Below are 27,292 nucleotides of genomic sequence, written 5' to 3'. Positions count from 1 at the left end.
TCTCAAAAAAAAAAAAAAAAAAGATTTGAAAGATTTGAACTGACATTCCTCTAAAGAAGACATATAAATGGCCAACAGGTGTTTAAAACTGTGCTCAAAATCATTGATCAGCAAGGAAATGCAAATGAAAACTACAACAAGATATCATCTCACCCCAATTGTGGGGTATGACAAAGTTTCCCAGGCTCTTCTTACACATTTCCTGTCCTTATTTCTCCAAGAAAATCAAATTTTGAGGTCTCTATCTAGACCACATTTTTATGTTGTATTAGACTACTATTAGACTACTTCAATAAACAAAAGTAGAAAATATATACATATTTTTATTTTTATTTTATTTATTTATTAATTATTATTATACTTTAGGTTTTAGGGTACATGTGCGCAATGTGCAGGTTAGTTACATATGTATACGTGTGCCATGCTGGTGCGCTGCACCCACTAACTCATCATCTAGCATTAGGTATATCCAATTAGGCAGGAGAAGGAAATAAAGGATATTCAATTAGGAAAAGAGGAAGTCAAATTGTCCCTGTTTGCAGATGACATGATTGTATATCTAGAAAACCCCATTGTCTCAGCCCAAAATCTCCTTAAGCTGATAAGCAACTTCAGCAAAGTCTCAGGATACAAAATCAATGTACAAAAATCACAAGCATTCTTATCACCGGCAACAGACAAACAGAGAGCCAAATCATGAGTGAACTCCCATTCACAAATGCTTCAAAGAGAATAAAATACCTAGGAATCCAACTTACAAGGGACGTGAAGGACCTCTTCAAGGAGAACTACAAACCACTGCTCAAGGAAATAAAAGAGGATACAAACAAATGGAAGAACATTCCATACTCATGGGTAGGAAGACTCAATATCGTGAAAATGGCCATACTGCCCAAGGTAATTTACAGATTCAATGCCATCCCCATCAAGCTACCAATGACTTTCTTCACAGAATTGGAAAAAAACTACTTCAAAGTTCATATGGAACCAAAAAAGAGCCCGCATCGCCAAGTCAATCCTAAGCCGAAAGAACAAAGCTGGAGGCATCACACTACCTGACTTCAAACTATACTACAAGGCTACAGTAACCAAAACAGCATGGTACTGGTACCAAAACAGAGATATAGATCAATGGAACAGAACAGAGCCCTCAGAAATAACGCCACATATCTACAACTATCTGATCTTTGACAAACCTGAGAAAAACAAGAAATGGGGAAAGGATTCCCTATTTAACAAATGGTGCTGGGAAAACTGGCTAGCCATATGTAGAAAGCTGAAACTGGATCCCTTCCTTACACCTTATACAAAAATCAATTCAAGATGGATTAAAGACTTAAATGTTAGACCTAAAACCATAAAAACCCTAGAAGAAAACCTAGGCATTACCATTCAGGACATAGGCATGGGCAAGGACTTCATGTCTAAAACACCAAAAGCAATGGCGACAAAAGCCAAAATTGACAAATGGGATCTAATTAAACTAAAGAGCTTCTGCACAGCAAAAGAAACTACCATCAGAGTGAACAGGCAACCTACAAAATGGGAGAAAATTTTCGCAACCTGCTCATCTGACAAAGGGCTAATATCCAGAATCTACAATGAACTCCAACAAATTTACAAGAAAAAAACAAACAACCCCATCAAAAAGTGGGCAAAGGACATGAACAGACACTTCTCAAAAGAAGACATTTATGCAGCCAAAAAACACATGAAAAAATGCTCACCATCACTGGCCATCAGAGAAATGCAAATCAAAACCACAATGAGATACCATCTCACACCGGTTAGAATGGCAATCATTAAAAAGTCAGGAAACAACAGGTGCTGGAGAGGATGTGGAGAAATAGGAACACTTTTACACTGTTGGTGGGACTATAAACTAGTTCAACCCTTGTGGAAGTCAGTGTGGCGATTCCTCAGGGATCTAGAACAGAAATTCCATTTGACCCAGCCATCCCATTACTGGGTATATACCCAAAGGACTATAAATCACGCCGCTATAAAGACACATGCACACGTATGTTTATTGCGGCATTATTCACAATAGCAAAGACTTGGAACCAACCCAAATGTCCAACAATGATAGACTGGATTAAGAAAATGTGGCACATATACACCATGGAATACTATGCAGCCATAAAAAATGATGAGTTCATGTCCTTTGTAGGGACATGGATGAAACTGGAAACCATTATTCTCAGTAAATTATCGCAAGAACAAAAAACCAAACACCGCATATTCTCACTCATAGGTGGGAATTGAACAATGAGAACACATGGACACAGGAAGGGGAACATCACACTCTGGGGACTGTTGTGGGGTGGGGGGAGTGGGGAGGGATAGCATTATACACATATTTTTAAAGTTTAAATATGTAAAACATTTACATGTGCCAAAATTAAAAAGAAAAATTAAAAATAAGTACATTCAGAAAAGCCTGATTCTAGCATGAAATTAAATGCAGGCCCCTGTACTCATTAGGCATATGAAATTGAGCAATTTTCTTATCACCTCTGTGCCTAGAGAAGTAATATCTATCTCATAAGATTAGTATGAAGACTAGCCAGGTTAATATTTGCAGAGCACTCAAAACAGCACATGGCACATGATAAGTGTGCTATAGAGCATAAATTTAAAATAATAATTAAACAAATGAACAAATAAATATGATACTTTGGTCTTTGAACATTTTGGCTGTTCCAAACACCCAAAAATTTACTCATTGGTGTTTTGGCCAGAAAACCTGAACTTTTGACTCCTTAGCTAACTTCGAACTCCAATAGTTTTATAGCATTTAGCCACTATCCTAGCTAGAGTCCTACCCAAATGTTTGCCATCTCTTCAACTGATACTCTGGCATTATATGCCATTTTTTTTCAAGTTTCTTGATTATTTCTGTTCCCTTCCCTTAAATAAAGATAATATTCAGCACTGTACTCCTAAATGGGTGGAGTGTTTTCAAAATAAAGTTTTTGGGAGTGTGTAAAATTTTGATTTGAGATAAGCAGAAAACAAAAAGCCCAAGGGACAAAAAGTGAGAAAATGATACAACTGATTGTATATGATACTTTATCTCTTTAGATGTATAAAATATGTATGTACGAATCAGTTACGATTGAAGCCTAAAATGTAATCTAAGTGCATTTAAACTAGATGAATGATAAACATTTACAATATCATTAAATTCAATATAACCCTGTCTTCCAAAGTGCCAATACCTCTCTAGAGCCAATTACTGAACATGCCTTTCCTCATATTCAACATTAGATATAACTTCATTTTAATATTAAAATTGACTAGCTAATATTGACAAAGTTAGAACTTTGACCCCAGTGTACAATGAAGTTATGTTACTCTGTTTCTTTGGTAACGTTGCATCTGACCATGTGTGGGAAGGATGTGCAAAAGGTCAAAGAGTGCAAAGGCAGTGAATGTAGGTTAGGAAAACTCAAGAAGTAACAGGATAACAGTAATTTTCACAGCCTCTAAATGTATATTCTGTGAGGGCAAAAATATTAGAGCATGGTCTAATTGAAGAGTAGGCCATGAAGGCCAGCACGAATCAAAGATTTTCATGATGAGACATAGGGAATAATTTCTCTAAGAACAATTGCAAGTTGAATTTAGGACTGCTGTACCTGATTGTCGAGTTGCTGCAGATTCATGGCTGGAGTCAACCTGCCTAATCACAACTTTGTCAGATAATTTTCCATTCTGAAGCTACTCCACAACTCTGTGACAATAATGTATATACTTGCTTCAAATGTACTGAAAGCAGAAGGGTATCTTTTTCCCATCCTCCCTTGGACATAATTCTATGCTCAGAAATCTAATTATATGTATTCTGAATACTCCAAAAATAAACAGGAAGCTAGGCAATTTTGTAGTTAAATTACTGTTTTATCTGCAATCCTATGTGTCAGGATGCACAACTATCTTTGTTTAAAGATACAAGAAAATTCTCAGTCTAATTGGTAGCAAAAGGAGCACCTTCTAACATGTTACATCAAACTGTAGTAATTTCACTGGTCATGTATATTTCAGAAAAGAGATGTGTAATTACCCATTTCTGTTAATCTCAGTAATTTATTTCAATTTGTTTCTAGATCAACCCCTTGATGTCCATGAACACTGCTGTTTGACTTTATTGTTTTCTTGGGTTTTTAGCTGACAAAAAAGAATTTAAAATTTTGTCTTGTATTTTGTTTAACCCTGCTTTTCTTTTTTAATTTTCAGTTGACCCATAATAGTCATACACTTTTATGGGGTACAAAATGATATTTTGATACATGTATAAAATGTGTAGTGATCAAATCAGGGTAATTAGCATATGTATCACCTCAAACTGATAATTTCTTTGTGTTTGCACCATCTAAAATCCTCTTTTCTAGCCTGTATATGTTCAATATACAATAAATTATTGTTAACTATATTTATCCTACAGGGTTGTAGAACACTAGAACTTATTACTCCTATTTAAGAGGAATTTTGTCCATTAAACCATCTCCTCCATCCTCCCTTCCCCCTATGCTTTCCAGCCTCTAATAACCATAATATTACACTCTACTTCGATGAGCTCAGTTTTTTTATATCCTGCATATGGGTGAGAACGTGTGGTAATTTGTCTTTCTGTGCCTGATTTATTTTACTTAACATAAAATCCTTTTTATGTCTGAATAGTATTAGTGTGTGTGTGTGTGTGTGTGTGTGTGTGTGTGTGTGTGTAACATTTTCTTTATTTATTCATTTATTGATGGGCATTTAGGTTGATTCCATATCTTGGCTGTTATGACTAGGGCTGTAATAAATATAGGAGTACAGATATCTCTTCCTATATTGATTTTCTTTCCCTTGGATATATACCCAGTAGTGGGATTGGTGGGTCTTATGGTAGTTCTATTTCCAGTTTATAGAGAAACCTATATACTGCTTTTCATAGTGGCTATACTAATTTATATTCCCACTAACAATGTATGGATTACCTTGTCTCTGCATCTTCACCAGTTATTTTTCATCTTTTTGATAATAACCATTCTAAGTGGGATGACAAAATATCTCATTGTGGTTTTGATTTGTATTTATCTGATGAGTAGTAATGTTGAGCATTTTTACATACGTATTGGCCATTTACATACAATTGGCCATTTATATTTTTACATACATATTGGCCATTTATATTGGCTATTTATATGTATTCTCTTGAGAAATTTATATTCAGATCTTCTGCCCATTTTAAATCAAATTATTTGGGTGATTTTGCTGTTGAGTTGGTTGAGTTTGTTGTATATTTTGAATATTAGTCCCTTGTCAGATGAATAGTTTGCAAATATTTCCTCCCATTGTACAACTTGTCTCTACAGGCTGTTGATTGTTTCCTTTACTGTGCAGAAATTTTTTAAATTTATTTTTATTATAAATTCAGGGGATACATGTGCAAGTTTCTTATGTGGGTACATTGTGTAATGCCAGGATTTGGGCTTCTATTGAACACTACTGAACGCTATTACCCAAATAGTGAACATAGTACTCAATAAGTAGTTTTTCAACTTCACCTCACTCCCAACTTCCCCCCTTTTGGAGCCCTTGTGTTTATTATTTCCGTCTTTATGTCCACGTGTACCCATGTTTAGTTCCAATTCTAAGTGAGAACATGAAGTATTTGATTTTCTGTTTCTGAGTTATTTCACCTAGGATAATGGCCTCCAGCTCCATCCATGTTGCTGCAAAGGACATGATCTCAATTTCATTCCTCTTATGGTTGCATAGTATTCCAAGGTAAGTATATGCTACATTTTCTTTGTTTAGTCAACCCTAGAGGGACACAGGTTGATTCCATGACTTTGCTATTGTGAACAGTGTTGTGATAAACATACAAGTGCAGATGCCTTTCTCATAAAGTGATTTCTTTGGGGTAGATACACAGTAGCGGGATTGCTGTGATTAATTATAGTTCTATTTTTAGTTCATTGAGAGATCTAGATACTGTTTTTCATAGGGGTTGAATTAATTTACATACCCACCAAAAATGAATAAGCATTTCCTTTTCTCCACATCTTTGCCAATATCTATTATTTTTGACATTTTAATAATAGCCATTCAGACTGGTGTGGGATAGTATCTTTCAATTTGCATTTCTCTGATGATTAGTAGTGTTAAGCATTTTTTCATATGTTTGTTGGCCACTTGTATGTCTTCCTTTGAGAAATGTCTGTTCATGTTCTTTGATCACTTTTTAATGGGGTTAAAATAAAAATGACCGTACCTCACAAAACAATCTACAAATTAAACATATTTTCTGTCAAATTACCAACATCATTTTTCACAGAATTAGAGAAAACAATTCTGAAATTCATGTAACAAAAAAAGCCCAAATAACCAAAGTAATCCTAAGCAAAATGAAGAATAGCTGGGGGCATCACATTGCCAGACTTTAAACTATATTACAAGGCTATAGTATCTATATTAATCTGTTCTCCCACTGCTATAAAGAATACCACTAAGACTGGGTAATTTATAAAGGAAAGAAGTTTAATTGACTCACAGTTCTGCATGGCTGGGGAGGCCTCAGGAAACTACAATCATGGTGGAAGGTGAAGCAGACATGTTTTACATGGTGGCAGGTGAGAGAGGGAATGCATGTGTAGGAGAAACTGTCAAACACTTATAAAACCATCAGATCTTATTAGGACTCACTCACTATCACAAGAATAGCATGGGGAAAATTGCCTCCATGATCAAATCACATCCCACAAGCTCCTTCCTCAACAGGTGGGGATTATGGGGATTACAATTCAAGATGAGATTTTGGTGGAGACACAGAGGCAAAACATATCATTCTGCCCCTGGCCCCTCCCAAATCTCATCTTTTTCACATTTCAAAATGAACCATGCCTTCTCAACAGTCTCCCAATGTCTTAGCTCATTTCAACATTAACTCAAATGTCCACAGTCCAAAAGTTCATCTGAGACAAGGCAACTCCCTTCCACCTATGAGCCTGTAAAATAATAAAACAAGAGTTAGTTCCTTTCAAGATACAATGGGGATACAGATATTGGATAAATGCTTCCATTCCAAAGGGAAGAAATTGGCCAAAACTTAGGGGCTATAGACCCCATGCAAGTTCAAAATCCAATGCCAGTGGGGTACTCACTAAACCTTAAAGCTCCTAAATAATCACCTTTGACTCCATGTCTCACATCCAGGTAATTCTGATGAAAGGGGTGGGCTCCTATGGTCTTGGGTAGCTCTGCCCCTATGGCTTTGCAGGGTACAGCCCCCATCCTGGCTACTTTCATGGGCTGGCATTGAGTGTCTGCAGCTTTTTCAGGTCCATGGTGTAAGCTGTTGGTGGATCTATCATTCTGGGTTCTGGAGGACAGTGGCCCTCTTCTCACAGCTCCACTAGGCAGTGCCACAGTGGGGACTCTGTGTGGGGGCTCCAACCCCGCATTTCCCCTTTGCACCACTCTAACAGAGGTTCTCCATCAGGGCTTCACCCCTGAAGCAGACTTCTCTCTGGAGATCCAGGCAATTTCATGCATCCTCTGAAATCTAGGTGGAGGTTTCCAAACCTCAATTCTTGACTGGCTTGGGGCTTGAACCCTCTGAAGCAATGGCCTGAGCTGTATATTGGCCACTTTTAGCCATGGCTGGGATGCAAAGCACCAAGTCCTGAGACTGCACAAAACAGCAAGGCCCTGGGCCCAGACCATGAAACCATTTTTTCCTCCTAGGTCTGTGATGGGAGGGGCTGCTGTCAAAAACTCTGACATATCTGGGAGACATTTTCCCCATTGTCTTGGCAATTAACATTTGGCTCTTCATTACTTGGGCAAATTTCTGCAGCTGGCTTGAATATCTCCCCCCAAATGGGTTTTTCTTTTCTATGGCATCGCCAGGCTGCAAATTTTTCAAACTTTTATACTCCTCTTCCATTTTAAATGTAAGTTCCAATTTCAGACCATGTCTCTCAAGTTCTAAGTTCCACAGATCTCTAGGGCAGGAGCAAAATGCCCCCAGTCTCTTTGGTAAGGCATGGCATGAGTGACCTTTACCCCAGTTCTCAATAAGTTCCTCATCTTCAACTGAGAATATCTCAGCCTAGACTTTATTATTCACATCGCTATCAGCATTTTGGTCAAATCCATTCAACAAGTCTCTAGGATGCTCCAAACTTTCCCACATCTTCCTGTCCTCGTCTGAGCTCTCCAAACTGTTCCAACCTCTGCCAGTTACCGAGTTCCAAAGTCACTTCCACATTTTCCAATATCTTCATAGCTGTACCCTACTCTCTGTGGTACCAATTTACTGTATTAGTTTGTTCTCACACTGCTATAAAGAATACCACTGAGACTGGGTAATTTTTAAAGGAAAGAGCTTTAATTGACTCACAGTTTCACATGGCTAGGGATGCCTCAGGAAACTTAAAATCGTGGTGGAAGGCAAAGCAAGTATGTCATACATGGAGGCAGGCAAGAGAGAGAATGTGTGTTTAGGAGGAACTGTCAAACAGTTATAAAACCATCAGATCAGGTGAGAACTCACTCACTATCTCAAGAACAGCAACGGGGAAATTGATTCCATGATCCAATCACCTGCCACCAGGTCTTGCCCTTGACACATGGGGATTACAATTTGAAATGAGATTTGAGTGGGGACACAGAGCCAAACCATATCAGTAACCAAAATAGCATGATACTGGTACAAAATAGACATATAGATTAATGGAACAGATTAGAGAGCCCAGAAATAAATCCACATACCTACACCCAACTGAGCTTCAACAAAGTCAACAAAAGTAAGCAATAAGGAAAGGACACCCTATTCAACAAATGGTGCTGAGAAAAGTGGCAAGCCATATGCAGAAGAATGAAACTGTACCCCTACTTCTCACCATATACAACATTTAACTCAGGGTAGATTAAAGACATAAATGTAGCAGCTAATCACTAGAAAAATTCTAAAAGAAAACCCAGGAAAACCTCTTCTGGACGTTGGCATAGACAAAGAATTTATGACTAAGACCTAAAGACAAATGCAACAATAAAAAATTAGATAAAAGAGGCTTAATTAAGCTAAAAACTTCTGCACAGCAAAAGAAACAATCAACAGAGTAAACAGAAAACATACAGAATGAGGGAAAATATTTGCACACTATGCATCCTACAAAGGACTAATACCCAGAACCTATAAGGAACTTAAACAAATCAACAGAAGCTCTTTATTTTGATATACTATCATTTTTCTATTTTTATTTTTGTTGCCTGTGCTTTTAAGTTCTTACCCATAAAATCTTTGCCTACGCTAATACGCTGAAGCATTCCTCCTATGCTTTCTTCTACTAGTTTTCTAGTTTCCGGTCTTAATCAATCCTGCTTTCCTGTCTCTAGAAATTATGGAGCACAGTAATTCCAAAACTTGCAATGGTTAAAGGTTTTGTACTACAAGATGAATAATATGAGAGAAGACAAAAGCATAGCCCTGAACTAATCAAAGTTAATTGTAAACATTTTTATATATAAGGCACAATTGGTGTCATATAGTGCAAGGAAGACTTGATGACATGAAACGTGGATCGCTTAACTCATGCATCCCCAGTACTTAGTCCAGGATCTGACACCTAAATAAATGAATATTTGATGAATGAGTGATTTAATATCTGAATGTAAAGGAGATATGCAATTCACATTATACAAGATGCAATTTTGTAACCTTGACTAATTGTCCACACAGTATTTAATTTTATCTTTTAAAATTTTCTTGTAAGATGTGCCAGATTGTTTAAAATGGAACAGTATCCCTTAATGTTTTGAAAGCCATTTGCTCTCTTAATAAACATAAGGTTTCATGACTTTGTTTGAAAATTCTGGGCTAGGTGCTGTGGCTCACGCCTGTAATCCAAGCACTTTGGGAGACCAAGGCAGGTGGATCACCTGAGGTCAAGAGTTCAAGACCAGCCTGGCCAACATGGTGAAACCTCATCTCTACCAAAAATACAAAAATTAGCCAAATGTGGTGGCCTGCCCCTGTAGTTGCAGCTACTCTGGAGGCTGAGACAGGAGAATTGCTTGAACCTGGGAGGCAGAGGTTGCAGTGAGCCAAGATGGCACCACTGCACTCCAGCCTGGGTGACGGAATGAGACTCTGTCTCAAAAAAAATAAATAAATAAATAAAATAAAGAAAGAAAGAAAAAGAAAATTCTGATATCCATTCCCTTTATGCATATATAGACAATCATTGCAGTATTTTTTTTCCATGTTCCCACGAGACAAGCAAATTGTGTCAAGCATTATTTTCTATAGCATTTATGAAAATATGTTCTTTTAAATTTACCAAACACAAAACTGTGTCATAGTATTGAATATGAATGTTGAAATGTTATCCCAGGAGAAATTCATATGTTACCCACGTTGAAAATGCTAATTGAATTTGTAATCAAGCAATGTATAAAACTAAAAGGCCAACAAATTCAATCTCAAAGGCATTTCTTTTCAAAAAGAGAGCAGCTAATTGTGGGCTAGTGGAAGCAGCTCTGGATCAAAGTCAAGCAGTCCTGAATTTAATTTCTAGCTCTACAATTTACTAGGTGTTTGCTCTTTCATCACTAGTTATCTAAGTTGCTTACTCTCTTTGTCTGTCTGTTTTTTTATCTATCAAATATTGAAAGTCATGTTAATCTTCTACAAAATTTGTCAGAAATTTAGAGGGCACTCTGTTTTTTTTTCATTTTTAATTTTTAATTTTTAAATTTTTATAGATTTAGGAGGTACAAGTGCAGATTTCTTACATGCATATATTTCCTAGTGGAGAAGTCAGGGCTTTTAGTTTACCCATCGTCCAAATAGTGAACACTGTACGCAACAGGTCATTTTTCAATCCTCACCTCCTCCCATGTTTTGTAGTCTCCAATGTCTATTATTCCACTCAATATGTCCATTTGTACCCATTGTTTAGCTCCCACTTATAAGTGGGAACATGTAGTATCTGACTTTCTGTTGCTAAGTTATTTCACTTAGAATAATGTCCTTCAGTTTCATACATGTTGCTGCAAGAGACATGATTGCATTCCTTGTTAAGGCTGAGTAGTATTCCATGGTATATATGTATGCCACATTTTGTTTATCCAATCCTCCATCAGTGGACACAGGTTGATTCCAATCTTTACTATTGTGAATAGTGCTGTGATAAACATATGAATGCAAATGTCTTTTTTAATATAATGTTTTCTTTTGGGGGGGTGAATATACAGTAGTGGGATTGCTGGATAAAATAGTAGTTCTATTTTTAGTTATTTTGGAATTATCCATAGTTTTCCATGGGGGTCAAACTAATCTACATTCTCACCAACAGTGTGTAAGAGTTCCCTTTTCTCCACAACCTCACCAACATGTTGCTTTTTCACTTTTTAATAATAGTCATTCTGACTGCTGTGAGATTGTATCTCATTGTGGTTATAATTTGCATTTATCTGATGATTAGTGATGTTGAGCATTTTTTCATGTGTTTGTTGGCTGCTTGTAAATCTTCTTTGGAAAAATATCTGCTCGTGTCCTTTCCCCAATTTTTAACAGGATTATTTGTTTTCTCTTGCTGAGCTGAGTTCCTTCTAGATTCTGGATATTAGCCCTTTGTCTGATACATAGTTTGCAAATATTCTTCCCATTCTGTGAGTTGTGTGTTTGCTCTGTTGATTGTTTCTTTTGTTGTGCTGAAGCTTTTTAGTTTAGTTGTCTCATTTGTCTATTTTTGTATTTGTTGCATTTGCTGTTCAGGACTTGGTCATAAATTGTTTGCTTAATCCAATGTCCAGGAGAGAGTTTCCTAGGTTTTCTTCTAAGATTTTATAGTTTCAGGTCTTATGTTTAGGTCTTTGATCCATCTTGAACTAATTTTTTTATATGGTGAGAGGTAGGCGTCGAGTTTCATTCTTCTGTGTATGGCTAGCCAGTTTTCCCAGCACCATTTATTTAATAGTGTGCCTTTTTCTCAGTTTATATTTTTGCTTACTTTGTCAAAGATGAGTTGGTTGTAGGTATGTTGCTTTATTTCTGTGTTCTCCGTTCTGTTCCACTGGGCTATGTGTCTGTTTTTGTATCAGTAGTATGCCGTATTGGCTACTGTAGACTTATGGTATAGTTCGAAGTCAGGTAATGCCATGATTCGAGCTTTGTTCCTTCTGCTGAGGTTTTCTTTGTCTATTGGGCTCTTTTTTGATTTCATATGAATGTTCAAATTAGTTTTCTTCATTCTATGAAAAGTGACATTGGTAATTTGATAGGAATTTTGTTGAATCCATTAATTGCTTTGGGCACTATGATCATTTTCATGATATTGATTCTTCCAGTCTACAAGCATATTTTTCCATTTACTTGTGTCATATATGATTTCTTTCATCAGTGTTTTGTAGTTCTCCTTATCGACATCTTTCACCTCCTTGGTTAAATACATTCCTTAGTATTTCATTTTTTGTATCTATTTTAAATGAGATTGCCTTCTTGATTTGGTCCTCTGCTTGATCCTTATTGGTGTACAGAAAAGCTATTGATTTCTGTATGTTAATTTTGCATCCTGAAACTACTGAATTCATTTATCAAATTTAAGAGCTTTTTGGTGGAGTGGTTAGGGTTTTCTAGATATAGGATCATATCCTCAGATAATAGGGATAATTTGACTTCCTATTTTCCTATTGGATGCCTTTTATTCTTTTTTCTCTTTCCTGATTGCTCCAATGAGGACTTCCAATACTGTATTGAATAAGAGTGGTGAAGGTGGACATCCTTGTCTTGTTCCAATTCTTAGAGGCAATGCTTTCAACTTTTTCTCATTAAGTATGGTGTTGGAATAGAACAGCTCCTCATCAGCTTTTACCCCAGATCATCTCTGTGATAAATCATGTAATTTGAACATCAAATTCACTTCTCAAACTTCAAGATTTCTATAAAACTTATATATATTTTTCTTATTGTCTCACACGGTTGTAGAAACTACATGAGATACTTGATAAAGAAGGTTTTAGTGTATTAGCTTTTTTCTGCTGCATTTTCTTTTTAAATGGAAGTGCATATTATTTTATGTGTCTTGATTTGTAGCTACTTTAACTTCCTCTCACAGGTTGACATTCTTGGGAAGCAGACTATGAGACAGACAAGTAACCCAAGGAAATTTTTAAAGGTGTGCTCTTGGAATTAACCACCTATGGAAAAGAGAGGAAAGAAGTAAGATTGAACAGAGGGAGAGATCGAGCCATAATGTAGTCTGAACTAAAGCCTCAACTGACCCTAAAGGGAAATCTAAGGATAGGATGACTCTTTAAGGTTGATCAAAGTTAGAATAAGAGGGCCAGAATTTTATACCCTTGCATCAATCAGTCACTGAATGTGGGTTACGCGTGACCTCAGTTAAGGCAACTGTCTTCAGCTGAGACAATCTTAAATGGAGACTGACAGCTGGTGCCTGTGTGCTTGAAGCATTCTCAGTAGTTGGGGTAAAAAGTCCTTCATTTCTAAGGAGGATGCTGAGGGGTGAGTCACATTGTCCACCACAGTCCATTCCCTGAAGCCCTCAGATTTTCTTCCTTGTCAAATATTGAAGCAGCACCTTTAGGATTCTTATGGGCATCGCTTCCTCCAAACTTAAAGAAAAGTTAGTGCAATGAACTATTGTCCCCTTTCTTACAGTTGGTTTCAGGGACAAAATTGATACATAATACCCTTTTCTACCATCTATTTTAGAGTTCTGTCATCAGTGATACACTGGTAATTTTCTCAAATACTATATTTTTTAAAGTAGTTTTAGGCTCATAGTAAAATTGAGAGAAAGGTACAGAGTTTTCCCTTATACCCCTATCCCCACACATGCATAGCCTGCCCCATTATGATTTGCCCCACTAGAGACATACATTTGTTACAATTGATTAACCTACATTGACCACAGTTAACGTTGAGGGTTCACTCTTGGTGTTGCACATCCTGTGAGTTTGAACAAACGTAAAATGACATGTATCCACCATTATAGTATTATACAGAGTAGTTTCACTGCCCTAAAAATCCTCTGCTGATCTATTCATCCTGCCAACCCCAGCCCCTAACAACCACTACTTTTTTTTACTCTCTTCATAGTTTTCCCTTTTCCAAAATGTCATATAGTTTGATTCATACAGTGTAACCTTTTTAGATTAGCTTCTGTCACTTAGCAGTATGCACTTAAAATTCCTGCATGCCTTTTCATGGCTGGATAGCTCATTTCCTTTTAGCACCGATGAATACTGCATTGTCTGGATGTACTACAGTTTATTTATTCATTCACCCACTAAAGGACATCTTAGTGGCAATGTTTAACATCCATTTTTTTAATACCACTGGTTTGTAGCATTTTCTAATTTTTTGTAGTGCAAATGCTTCCACCATGGCTTAATTCAACCTACCAACTTAAAACCACTGAATGAGGAGTTGGGAAGTGATACTAACAATTGAATTCTTAATTGCTGGTGGGAGCGTGCTTCAGGACACCTCTGGCCCTCATCCTCAGCCAGCACCCCTGCTGATCTCAGTGGCTTATCTGGTAGTGCAACTCAGAATCTTATTCCTGAGGCTCTGAGCACCATGGCCTTCTCAGACAGACCAATGCAGAATTCTCTTTTTGGGATATTATATAACTTTTTAGCTTGACTGAATGATATCAACATGAATTATGTGAATATATAAACTTAAAATATCCATATTATTACTACAACACAGAATCTGACCACCATTCATTTCTACATCCCCTTGTTCTTTTTTTGTGCCATGAAATCATATGTTACTAGAGTGAGTGGCAACGATAATCATTGCCACCCTAGTACACATGCAATAAATGTCAATTAAATCAATGAATGAATTTTTTAAACCTATAACCAATTTTCAAGATTTATTTTTGAACTTCAACATTATATGGCTTAGTATGTGACAATGCAAAATCAGTAAGTATTGTCTAAGATAGTTGTTCTTAATCTGTTGTTGAATGGTGGGTCTTCAAATCCTTTGCAAATTTGGTGAAATAAAAATTATTATATGCACAGCCTCACACAGTTTTGCATAGAATTTCAAAGAAGGTTACAGACTTCCCAAAGTCCATTTTTTGATCCCAAGTAAGAGACGGTCTAGTTACACTTGGCTATGATTTTCTAGCCTAGTTCTACCCAACTGAAATATAATGTGGCTCACATTTGTGAGTCATACATTAATACAATGTACTTATTCATTAATATAGTAAATAATATAGATCTAGCAGCTGGAATAATAAATGACGTAATTTCAATTTCATAATAAGTACAAAAATATTTGAAGATATTTGTAACAGCTATAATATGATGTAGAAATGTCGTTAAATTTATTGCTCAACATCACTGGTTCTGTTAATACTATAGCAGTTTATGGCCTACATTTGTAATGCTAAGTTTCACTTAGAGGTAAATGAAAATACAGAACTAATTTTGTTCCCATCCAAATCAAGGAATTTCTGATTGAAGAGCCCCAGATCAATAACATTTGCAGTAGGGTATTGATTTGCAAATGGGCATATGGAGAATTTTAGGTGAAGGAAATGTCATAAACCTGAATTGTGTGATGGTTTCACGACTCTATAATTATTTCTAAAAGTAACTGAATTGCATGCTTACAACAGGTAAATGTTATGGTTATAAATTATATTTTAATAAAACTGTTAACAATTTTTTAATTATTTTATAGGGAATCTCTGCTGTAGCCCAGCACTGTTCAATAAAAGTGTAACGTGAACTACAATGTGAATCGTGTAATTTTAGCTAATGCATGTGGGGATTAAAACCTAGACGATGGGTTGATAGGTGCAGCAAACTATCATGGCACAGGTATACCTATGTAACACACCTACACGTTCTACACTTGTATCCCAGAACTTAAAGTAAAATTTTTTTAAACTCAAGTAGACACATCAAAGAGTAAAATAAAACACATAAAATTAATTTTGATAATATATTTTATTTGATGCAGTATATCTAAAATATTAATCAATATAACTAATATTAACTATTTTACATTCTTTTTAATTGTAGTAAGTCTTTAAAATCTGGTAGAAATTTTATAATTACAGCACATGTCAATTCAGAGCAGCCACATTTCAAGTGTTCAATAACCACGAGTGGCTAGTGGCTACTAGCCAGCACAAATCTACACCAACATCAAATTATGACATTTAGTAACATGTTAAATAAATAGCTTACTGAACAACAGTGGAAAAGACAACTACATAGCCTAACTGAGGGGAGAGGGGTACTGTATACTTCTATGGTAACTGTATGCAGTTCTGTCATCTATTTAGGGACCTGTTTCATATGCCCCAACCCTGTCCTCATCTTATTGTTTATTTTTTTGAATGTAATAATAAAAAAACTACCAAAAATAAATAAATAAATAAATAGCTTAAATATTTAAAACATAGTATTGTTTAAGGATGTTCAAAAATTATTCAAATATGTTATAGTTTTCAAGGAGTACATCTTTGATCATGCTCTCTTAGAGGAGTGCCATACAATTTTTCTTGGCCTTTGCTTTCACTCTAGGTTATAGGATATTGTAGACAAGGTATAGAACACAGTAAGGGAAAGCAGAACACACGTGAAATCCATGAGCTACTTCAGCATGCAATAAAAAATTTAATGGGTGATGGATTTATATGCTGAAGGGAATTTTAGGCTGCTTTCAGCCTTAAGGGAAACACATACCATACTAGATTAAAATGCCTGCTATGGTCACATGATTGAAATAAGATAGCTTATATAGATCAATACTAGAATCAAAAGTCTACCAAAGACTCTGCTTTGGTAGAATGGCAGACACGATATTCTAAACACTATATTTAGATAATAAATGCATAAAAACACAAGTTATTTAAATGGATTTTTGAACCTCCACCAAATGAAACCCTAAAGGCCAAAACCAAAAACAAGCAACCAAGCAACCTATAAAAGAACAGTGAGTTGAAATCTGAGAGATGAATAGTCACAGAACATGAAGTCTGAGGATGTCGTGGGTGCAAACGCTGATACTAGGAAATGCTAACCAAAAGAGAGCTGTGGTAGCTATATTAATATCAAAAAATAGAAAGTTGAAAAACTAATTTGGGCTAATGAGTATTCATTAATAATAAAAGGGATTATTTACCAGGAAAGTATCACAAATCTAAACTTGTGACACTACAGGGTGACTATAGCTAATAACAATGAATTATATATTTCAAGATAGCTGAAAGAGAGGATTTTGAATGTTATCACCACAAAGAAATGATAGGTGTTTAAAGTGATCTATATGCTAATTATCTTGATTTGGGCATTATACAACTTATACATGCATTGAAAAAACACATCATACCTCATAAATATGTATAATTATAGTGTATCAATTATAAATTAAAGTTAGAAATATAAAAATAAACTTGTAGTGCCTAATAATATAGACTTCAATCAAGAGACAATTAAAATAGTAACTATATAGAAGATTTGAATAACACAATTAACACACTTAAAAGAAGGAACATATATAAAATCCTGCCTCCAACAATTTTCAAGTACATAATATTCTAAAATATGCATAAAATATTTGGGAAAATTGATCATACGGAAGTTCACACAGCATATCTCAAAACATTTAAATAATTTGTATCATACAATCATGTTCTATAATCTCAATGAAATAATCAAAACACTACACATTTGGACGTTTAAAAACACATTGCTAAAATTCTAAAAGTCAAAAAAGAATTTATAATAAGAAGTTTAAGATAATTGTAACTGTACCAAATAACATTTCCACCAAAATTGTACAAGGGTTCCCTTTGGTCTAGACCATCACCAACTCTTTTTATCTCTTGTCTTTTTGATAATAGCCATTTTAACAAGTGTGTGATTATATCTCATTGCGGTTTTACTTTACATTTCCTTGATGATTAGCGATCTTGAGAATGTTTTCGTGTATCTGTTGCCCATTTTTGTATCTTCTTTGGAAAAATGCCCATTCAAGTCTTTCACCCCTTTTTAAAATGGGTTATTTTGTTTTTTCTTCTTTTTCTTTTTCTTTTTTTTTGCTATTGACTTGTAGGAGTTCCTTATATATTTTAGATATTAATCCCTTATCAGATATATGGTCATCAAATATTTTCTCCCATACGGTAAACTGCCTTTTTCTTTTAATTGTTTCTTTTTTTATATTAGATTTGGTTTTCATTGTAGAGCATGCATATCAGGGCAAAGTGCTGCACACACAACTACAAATCATTTTTGGGAAAAAATCTGTAAAAAAAAAATAAAACTGTAACTGCTTTAATTATGCCGTCCCGACTTGAGAAATCCACGCTAGCAAAGGAGTTCTGACCCCTGAGAGGGGCTTCCTGATGGTGGCTGCCCCAGATTTCTGCAGGCTATGAGGTTTTAGACCCAGATCTCTGTACACAAAGCCCTCAAAGTGGTGGTAGCCTGGTTGCTGGGAGGGCCTCTGCTCTTGGCAAGACCAGATCCTGGCCTGGCTGACAAGAAGACATTCCTAATGAATCTAGATCCACAAAACCTTGCTGCCTTCCAGGATCTGAGTGGGTAGAAACTACCAAAGACTTTACTTTTTTCTATTTATTATTATTTTTTGAAAGCCCCTTTTGCTCTGCAGAAGCTTTATAGTTTGACCTATTCCCACTTGTTTATTATTGCTTTTGCTGCCTGTGCTTTTGGTGTCATATTGATAAAATCATTGCCAAGAACAAAGTCTAGCAGCATTTTCCTTGATTTCTTCTAAGAGTTGTATTGTGTCAAGTTTTATGTTTAAGTCTTCAATCCATTTTGAATCGATTTTTGCACATGGTGTGAGATAAGGGTCCAATTTATTTCTTCTGAATGTGGATATTCCATTTTCCCAGCACCTTTTATTGAATAGACAAGCTTTTTCCCATTGTGTATTCTTGACAACCTTGTTGAAGACCAGGTGACCATATATGTGTGGGTTTATTTCTGGACTCTGTATTCTGTTACATTGGTCTGTATATTTGTTTTTATGCCAGTATTAGACTGTTTTGCTTACTATAGCTTTGTAATGTGTTTTGAAATCAGGGAGTTTGATACCTCCAGTTTTGTTCTTCTTGCTTACAATTGCTTTGGCTTGCTGGGGTTTTCTTGTGGTCACAAATATATTTTAGAACTGTTTTTTCTATCTCTGTAAAGTATGCCATTGAGATTTTGATAAGAATTGCATTAAATCTGTAGATTGCTTTGGGATTTATGGACATTTTATCAATACTTATTCTACCAAGGGATGTCCTTCCATTTATTTGTGTTTCTTTATTTCTTTTATCAGTGTTATAGTTCTCAGTATACCAGGTTTTCACTTCTTAAATTTATGCCTAATTATCTTTTTTGATATTGTTATAAATGAAACTGTTTTCTTAATTTTCTTTTTGAGTAGGTCATTGTTAGTGTATAGAAACACAACTCATTTTTGTATGTTGATTTTTGTATCCTGTGACTTCACTAAATTTGCTTATTAGTTCTATCTGCTTTTTTCTTTTGTGGAGTTTTTAGGGTTTTCTACATATAAGATTATGTCATCTTCAAGCAGAGATTGTTTTACTTTTTTATAATGTAGTTCCCTTTATTTTTTTTATTGCCTAACTGCTCTAGCTAGAACTCCCAGTAGTATATTGAATAGAAAAAGTGAGAGAAGACATACTTGTGTTTTCCCAGATCTTAGAGTGAAAGCTTTCAGCTTTTCACTGTTAAAATGCTTGCTGCAGGATTTCATAAGTGGTCTTTATTGTGTTGAAGTTCCTTCTGTACCTAAGTTGTTGAGAATTTTTTGTATGAAAGAGCATTGAACTTTGTCAAATGCCTTCTATTTATATGATTGTGTGATTTTAATCTTTTATTCTTTTAATGTGGTGTTATCACATTGATTAATTTACATATCTTGAACCATTCTTGCATAACAAAAATAAATCCTACTTGGTCATAGTGTATGATCCTAATGTGCTGTTGTATTCAGTTTGCTTACCATTTGATTCAGGAATGCTACTTGTCAGTATATATCCAAAGGAATTGAAATCTGGATCTCATAGAGATAGCTGCAGTCCTTTTGATTCCAGCATTATTCACAATAGCCAAGATATGGAAATAACCTAAATATCCATCAACAGATGAATGGATAAAATATATGATATATACATAAAATACAAAACAGCCTTTAAAAAGAAGAAAATCCTATAATTTAGGACAACATAGATGGGCCTAGAAGACATTATGTTAAGTGAAATAAGCAAGACACAGAAAAACAAATACCACATGAACTTACTTACATATGGAATTAAAAATAGCAAAACTCATAGAAGCATAAAGTAAAATAATGGTGTCCAGAAGTTGGAGGTTGGGAAAAATTGGAAGGTCTTGGTCAAAAGGTACAAAGTTTTATTTATGCAAAACAAATAATTTTTGGAGATCTGCTATACAGCACAGGGCCTATGATTAAGATTACTATACTGTGTACTTAACATTTTGCTAAAAGGATAGATCTTATTTTAAGTGGTCTTACCACAAAACGGAAAAACTAAACTAAGCTAAACTAAAAAACACAGAGATGTGGGAGGCCACTTTTGGAATGATGGATAAGGCTCTTGCATTGATCGTGATGATGGTATCATAGGTGTGTACTTATCTCCAAACTCACCAAGTTGTATATATTAAATATCTATAACTTTTTGTATGTCAATTGTATCTCAACAAAAGCAGTTTAAAAATAATTATATCTGTATAATAAAAATTATTTATATGAAAACTGTAGAAACCATGTGAATTGCTACTTTTCCTTAATGATAGTAGCAAACATATTTTTATGGCTTATTAAGTAACTGAGGCTCACACAGAAGAAAAACGAAAGAGGTCTAACAGCAGAAGATGCAGCCAGCAAAAGAGGAAACCTTTTTAATGGAATCTGTACAATATTTGGTGCAAACAGTAACTTGCTCAGGGTAAATTACTACAAAATTAAATAAATAGTATTTGCACTACAGCAACGCAGTTTTAGAATCCATAACTTTAACGAGTATATCATGCTCCTACCTTCTTTCCTTCTTTTTCTTTCCTTCCTTCCTTCCTTATTTCTTTATTCTCTGAAGGAGACTTACTTTGAAACTACTTCATGTACCTCTCTGCCACCATCTTTACTTGCAGCAATAAGAGTTGAGGACAACTGAGATTGTGAGGCTAAGAGTAGTGGACACAGAACTGTAACAGACCTGCCACAAATGTTGTCATAGATCAAGAGCTACAAATGGGCTACTTTTGTTGTTGTTCTGTTTTAAAAATAAAGAAAATCAAAATCTTTGAAAGCTTAAACATATCAATCAATTGAATGCTTTGTCTATTTTAGAGCATATAGCTAGACATTAAGACAGCCTCCTTTTAAATAGGTAATACTGTGGTCTGAGATTAAGTATTTATATCTACACCAACGGGAATTCCTTTTTGCACATATTGATTAAGTTTCCAACTTTATTCACATAGCTAGAAATCAATACTCCAAAGACAGAAAAGTGAAGACTAATTTACATATTTTAAATGAACTGCATATTTCAAATTGTAACAACTATGTTAAACTATGCTAACATCAACAATTAATGATTATACAATCGTTCTACAAGTCATAGAAATAATGTTTTAATTAATACTACCAAAGTAAACAAAATGTTGAAGCACTAAGTTGAAGATGATGAAAAATCAGTTACACAAATATTTTCACTATTGCTTAAAAGGAATTAGATATTTTCTTCAAGATATTTCTAATGTTCATTGCCTAGGCATACAGCTATTAGTGGCTTATATCAGGGAAGATATGTTAGATAATATATTATCCTTCTGTTCAATGCAGTTAGTTTTTTAAAACTAAATGCTGGTTGTTTAGTTTCATACCTTGATTACAAGTGTTAATATATGTAGTCGCATACTAAGCACAACTCCCAAGAGTAAAATTCAGATTGTTAGAATAAATAATTGTTAAATTCACATATGCACTCTCATATTTTTATTTATGTATTTATTGTTCTCTAAATGATATCTTAGTTTTACTTAGTAATTCCTCAAACATGTTTTCCATACTGTTATAGTTACAATTATAATTTAATGCCTACTTTCTATGCTGTGATTTACTTATTTAACTATTTCTGGACATGTGTCTCGGTTCCCAATCTTTGCTATTACAGATAATGCCCTAACAAATATTTCCATAGGCTCCATTTCCAAGAGTAAAATAAGTGGTCAAAATTTTGTGTCTCTTGATATATATTGCCAAATTGCTTTACTTGTTATAATAGTTTACACTGTGCCAGGGCATCAGTGTACTAATTTAATCACAGGCTTACGTTCTTTGAGTACAGTCAATTTTTCTAATTTAATAGGTGTAAATGGCATCTCATTATTGTTTCAAGTTACATTGCTTTATTTTTAGTGAGGCTTAATATTTTTCTTATGTTCTCTTTGTTTACTATTTTCTATTTTACTGTCTGTTCATTTCCTTTATTCATTGGCATCTGAATTATATGCCTATGAATTAGTATCCTCTTTTTGTTCATTACTAATGTTAATCCTTGATCTGTCATACTTGATACCAGTATATAGTTTTCTGTTTTATTTTCATTTCATGTTCTGTTGAATGGCTGTCTCATATTTTATAAAATTCAATATGTCAATCTTCCCTTGTAAATTTTTCTCATTGCTTCAAATTGTAGAAGGTTTTTAGATATCTAAGGAGTTTATATATAACTTATTCTGTCTTCTGCTAGCTTTTCTATGGCATAACATAATGTGTAATTACTTAATTCTTCTTGAGTTTATTTGGATTTGATATAAAATATGTGTCTAAACATAATTTTTAAATCAATTTTTTCTTAAAGATACCATCCAATTATCTGAAAACTCTTCGTCAAATAGTTTATTTGTATATTACTTTGAGATGTCTTATTTTAATCCATATTTAAACAATATAAAATCAGTTCAATTTTTAGGACAACACAACCTCTTTTCCTCTGAAATTATTAATATATTTTCTATAGTCCTCTATAGTCCAACATCTGCTGCAGTTGATTTCCCCTGTTGCTGTAGTATTTTCTGACTTTTAAAGTCTCACATGCTTATATTTAACTTAATGTAAAGAAGAATATTATTGTGTTTTAAAACAAATTTTGTTGGAATTTATTGGTATTTTCTGAATATGTATGTTACCACATAACAAAGTGACATAGTTTTATAGATAATTCTTTTAGGTATTCTGTCACTCATTCAAGCTATCAGCAAATAAGAACATACAAGTTGCTTCTATTAAAATACCTTTTCATGTATTTACTTCTTCGGGGATCACTGTATTGGCCAAAATTATACAAATCACTAACAAATAATGCCAAGCTAAAAAAAAATGACCTGAAACTCTCACAGCAATTTTTTGAAACTCTTGGCAGATCCATCTGTGCAATGCAGATAGAAGCATTATGCTAACGTATCAGAACTGCCATCATTGATATTACCCAATTAATCCCTCATATTTGAGTTCTGTGTTTCCCATGTATAATTATTTGTTAAATAACACAACATGGCTTGCTGAAATAAGCATTTCAGATATTTCAGAAAATGACTTTTTAAAATAACAGTATTTTCTTCCCATTTTTCACTGGTCAAGTCTCTTATTTTTACAGGAAATAAGCAATATTAAGTATATCACTACTCTTCTTTGGGAATAGTTATTCTTTACCATGTAAAGAAAGTTTATTGTATTCTTAATGTATATTCATTTTTATTGGCAGCAAGTGATAACTTTTATCTGATGCTTTTAGCACTCTTATGATTACCATATTGATTGTCTTACTTAAACAAATAATTTGGTTTATTAATCAATTTTCCAATGCTAGTAATAATCACTGCTATTGATTACATGCTTATTGTGCAGGTATTTTGCATATATTGTCTCATTTAATCTCCACAAACCTGCTAATTAGATATTTTACTAGTGTCTTACTCCATTTGTGTTGCTATAAAGGAATACCTATGTCTGGGCAATTTATAAACGAAAAAGTTTCCAGTGGGTCATGGTTTTTCAGGCTGTAAAATAAGCACAGTTCTGGCACCTGCATCTGGTGAGAGCCACAAGCTGCTTCCACTCAGGGCGGAGCTGCTGCAGAAAGATCACATCGCAGGAAGTAAGAGAGGGGAGAGAGGTGCCAGACTCTTTTTAACAACCAGTTCTTGCAGGAACTAGTAGAGCGAGAACTAAATTCATTTCTGCAAAGACCCAGGCCACATGTACTCTCGTGACCCAAACACCTCCAATTAGGCCCAAACGCCAACATTGGGGTTCAAATTTCAACATGAGATTTGGAGGAATCAAATATACAAGCCATAGCAATTAGTTTCTTACCAAAAACTAGGTGGCTTACAGCAAGAGAGACTCATCTTCTTAGAGTTCTGGAGGCCAGAAGTTTAAAATCAAAATGTTGGCAGGAATCCACTTTATCTGAAAGCTCTAAGAGACAATCTGTTCTTGACTCAGCTTCTGATAATGCAAACACTCATTGGTGTTTCTTGGCTTATAGATGCACCACTCCAGTCTCTACCTTTGTCTTCACATGGGTTTCCCCATCTTGTTTGTCTCTGTCTTCTACTTTTCTGTTTCTTATGGGGACATTGTGATTGGATATAGGGCTCATCCTAAATCCAGGATTGTCTCATGTAGAGATCATTAACTTCATCACATCTGCAAAGTATCTATTTCCAGATAATGTCATGTTCAAAAGTGCTAGGAATTAGGACTTGAACATATCTTTTGGAAGTCACTATTCAATCCCTTATAGTCCACCCCCTTGTCCACTAAAATTTATGTTTATTGCAAATGCAAAATATGTTCACGCAATTCTGATGTTGGAAATTCTTAACTCATCTATAGCATCCACTCTAAGTTGAAACTTATCTAAATATCTCAGCTAATAGCTGAGCTGATATTTTAATGAGTCTAAATATCACATTCTAACTCACCCAAATATCACCTTCTACATCATCTATATCAGGTATAGGTGAGAGTATGAATTTGGCCATTCAAAATTTCTCACCTTCTGTGGACTCGTGAACCTTGAAAACAAGTTGTTTACTGTCAGAACAAAATGATGGAATGATGGAACAGATATAAGGATATTCCCATTCCAAAAGGGAAAGTTATGAAAACAAATAAAAAGGTCACTAGCCACAGGAAAATTTGAAATCTAGCAAGGTAAATTATGTCAAATTTCAAGGCCTGAATATAATCCTGTGCCTCAACCCTCTACCATCTGGTCCTGTGATGACTGTTCTCTGAACCAGTGGTGGCTTCACTTTTGACTCCTACTTCTGGGCCCGCAGAAAGGGCTCAGTTGGCCTCTGCCTCTGCCTTGTCCTTGGACTTGCCTCTTTGTCCTCTGTCTCTGCATCTGTGGCTCTGTCCTCAGTCATTTTTTTTCCTTTTTCTTAAAGAGCAGCTATATCAGCCCATTTCCTTCTTGAGGAAGGTTAGATGTCCTGTTGCTCTCTTTCACTTAGTTCTTTCTCTCTTTCTCCTTTAGTTCAATTTGGCAAAGTTTTTGCTGATACAACCTTCTGAAAAACCTCATTATTCTCCCATGGATGTCAAGTGGATATACCCTATTAGATGAGATGGTTCTTCATAGATCCTTCCTGGATAACTCTGTCACTCTTCCTGGCTTCTACTGAGAGTATTGACTGGGTTCATGTACCATACATAATTTCCTAAGCAAAGCTGTTTCAACTACACTCTAGGCCTTATTTCCAACACATGCTTCTTGACCAGGGAGTCTAAAATCAATGTTCCTGTGGGGATTTGAGGGCTAGAAACTCTATTCTGCCATCTTGCTAACATCCTTTCATATCAGCAGCTTTTGCAATCTGGATAGCCTATTAATTTCCCAAAACATCAACTGCTGGTTTATTTTTTCTTAACACTTTCTTCCTCAATTTATGTCTCTTTTTCCTCACATTTCACTAGAATCAGCAAGAAGAAAGCAGGTTATTGTTGAAACACTTTGCTTGAAAATCTCTTGAGCTAAAAACCCAGGTTCGTCACTTATAAGCTCTGCTTTCCACCCATCAATAGAATACAATCCAATCATCTTTGTATCACTTTATAACAGGGATCACCTTTCCTACAGTTTCCAATAATGTATTCCTCATTTCCTTCTGAGACCTCACCAGAAGCACCCTTAACATTCATACTAACATTTGGTTCGTGATGACATATATTTTTTAAGATGATAGAAGCTTTCTCTATACTTCTCCTCATTTCCTTCTGACCCCTCACTTGAATATTCTTTAATGTCTATAATTGTACTAAAAATCTCTTCAAGGTAATCTAGGCATATTGTACTATGTGTCTTAAAATTTCTCTAGCCTCTACCCATTATCCAATGTCAAAGCCACTTTCACATTTTTAGGTATTTTTTTACAGCACCACACAACATCCAACAACCAAAATCTGTATGTTTCCTAGGGTTGCTCTAACAAAGTTCCACAAACTAGGTGGCTTAGAACAACAGAAAGCTATTTTATCACGGTTCTGGAGGTTAGAAGTCTGAAATCAAAGTGTTGGTACAGCTATGCTTGTTCCAAAGGCTCTAGGGGACAATTTATTTCTTGAGTTTTCCTTCCAGCTTCTAGTGAATGCAGACAATCCTTGATGTTCCTCAATTTGTCAATGAATTATTCCAATCTCTGCCTTCATCTTTACATGACCTTTCCCCCTTTGCATCTCTCTGTTTTCTTCTTTGCTGTCTCACGTAGGGACACTGCTGGATATAGGGCACATCCTAACTCTAGCATGATCTCATCTTCAAAGCCTTAATTACCTGTTTCCAAATAAGATAACTTTCACAGGTACTGGAAAAGTGGAGTGTTTTCATAACAAGTCCTAAAATTGTGGAAGAAGCTTTGGAACTGGGTAACAGGCAGAGGCTGGAAGAATTTGGAGGAACAAGCTAGAAAAAGCGTGAATTTACTTGAATGGAGCTATTAAGGGTGATTCCATTGAGGGCTCAGAAGAAGGGGAAAGCTGTAGAGAAAGCCTGAATCTTAGAAATTATTTACACAGCTATTAACAAAATGTTGGTAAAAATACGGACAATAAAGGCCATTCTTATGAGGTCTTAGATAGAAATGAGGAATATCTTATTGAAAACTGAGGAAAGGTCATCCTTGTAACAAGGTGGCATAAGAA

The sequence above is a fragment of the Pongo pygmaeus genome, chromosome X, assembly GCF_028885625.2.
Source record: "Pongo pygmaeus isolate AG05252 chromosome X, NHGRI_mPonPyg2-v2.0_pri, whole genome shotgun sequence".
Taxonomy (NCBI): domain Eukaryota; kingdom Metazoa; phylum Chordata; class Mammalia; order Primates; family Hominidae; genus Pongo; species Pongo pygmaeus.
This window is presented reverse-complemented; position numbering follows the sequence as displayed.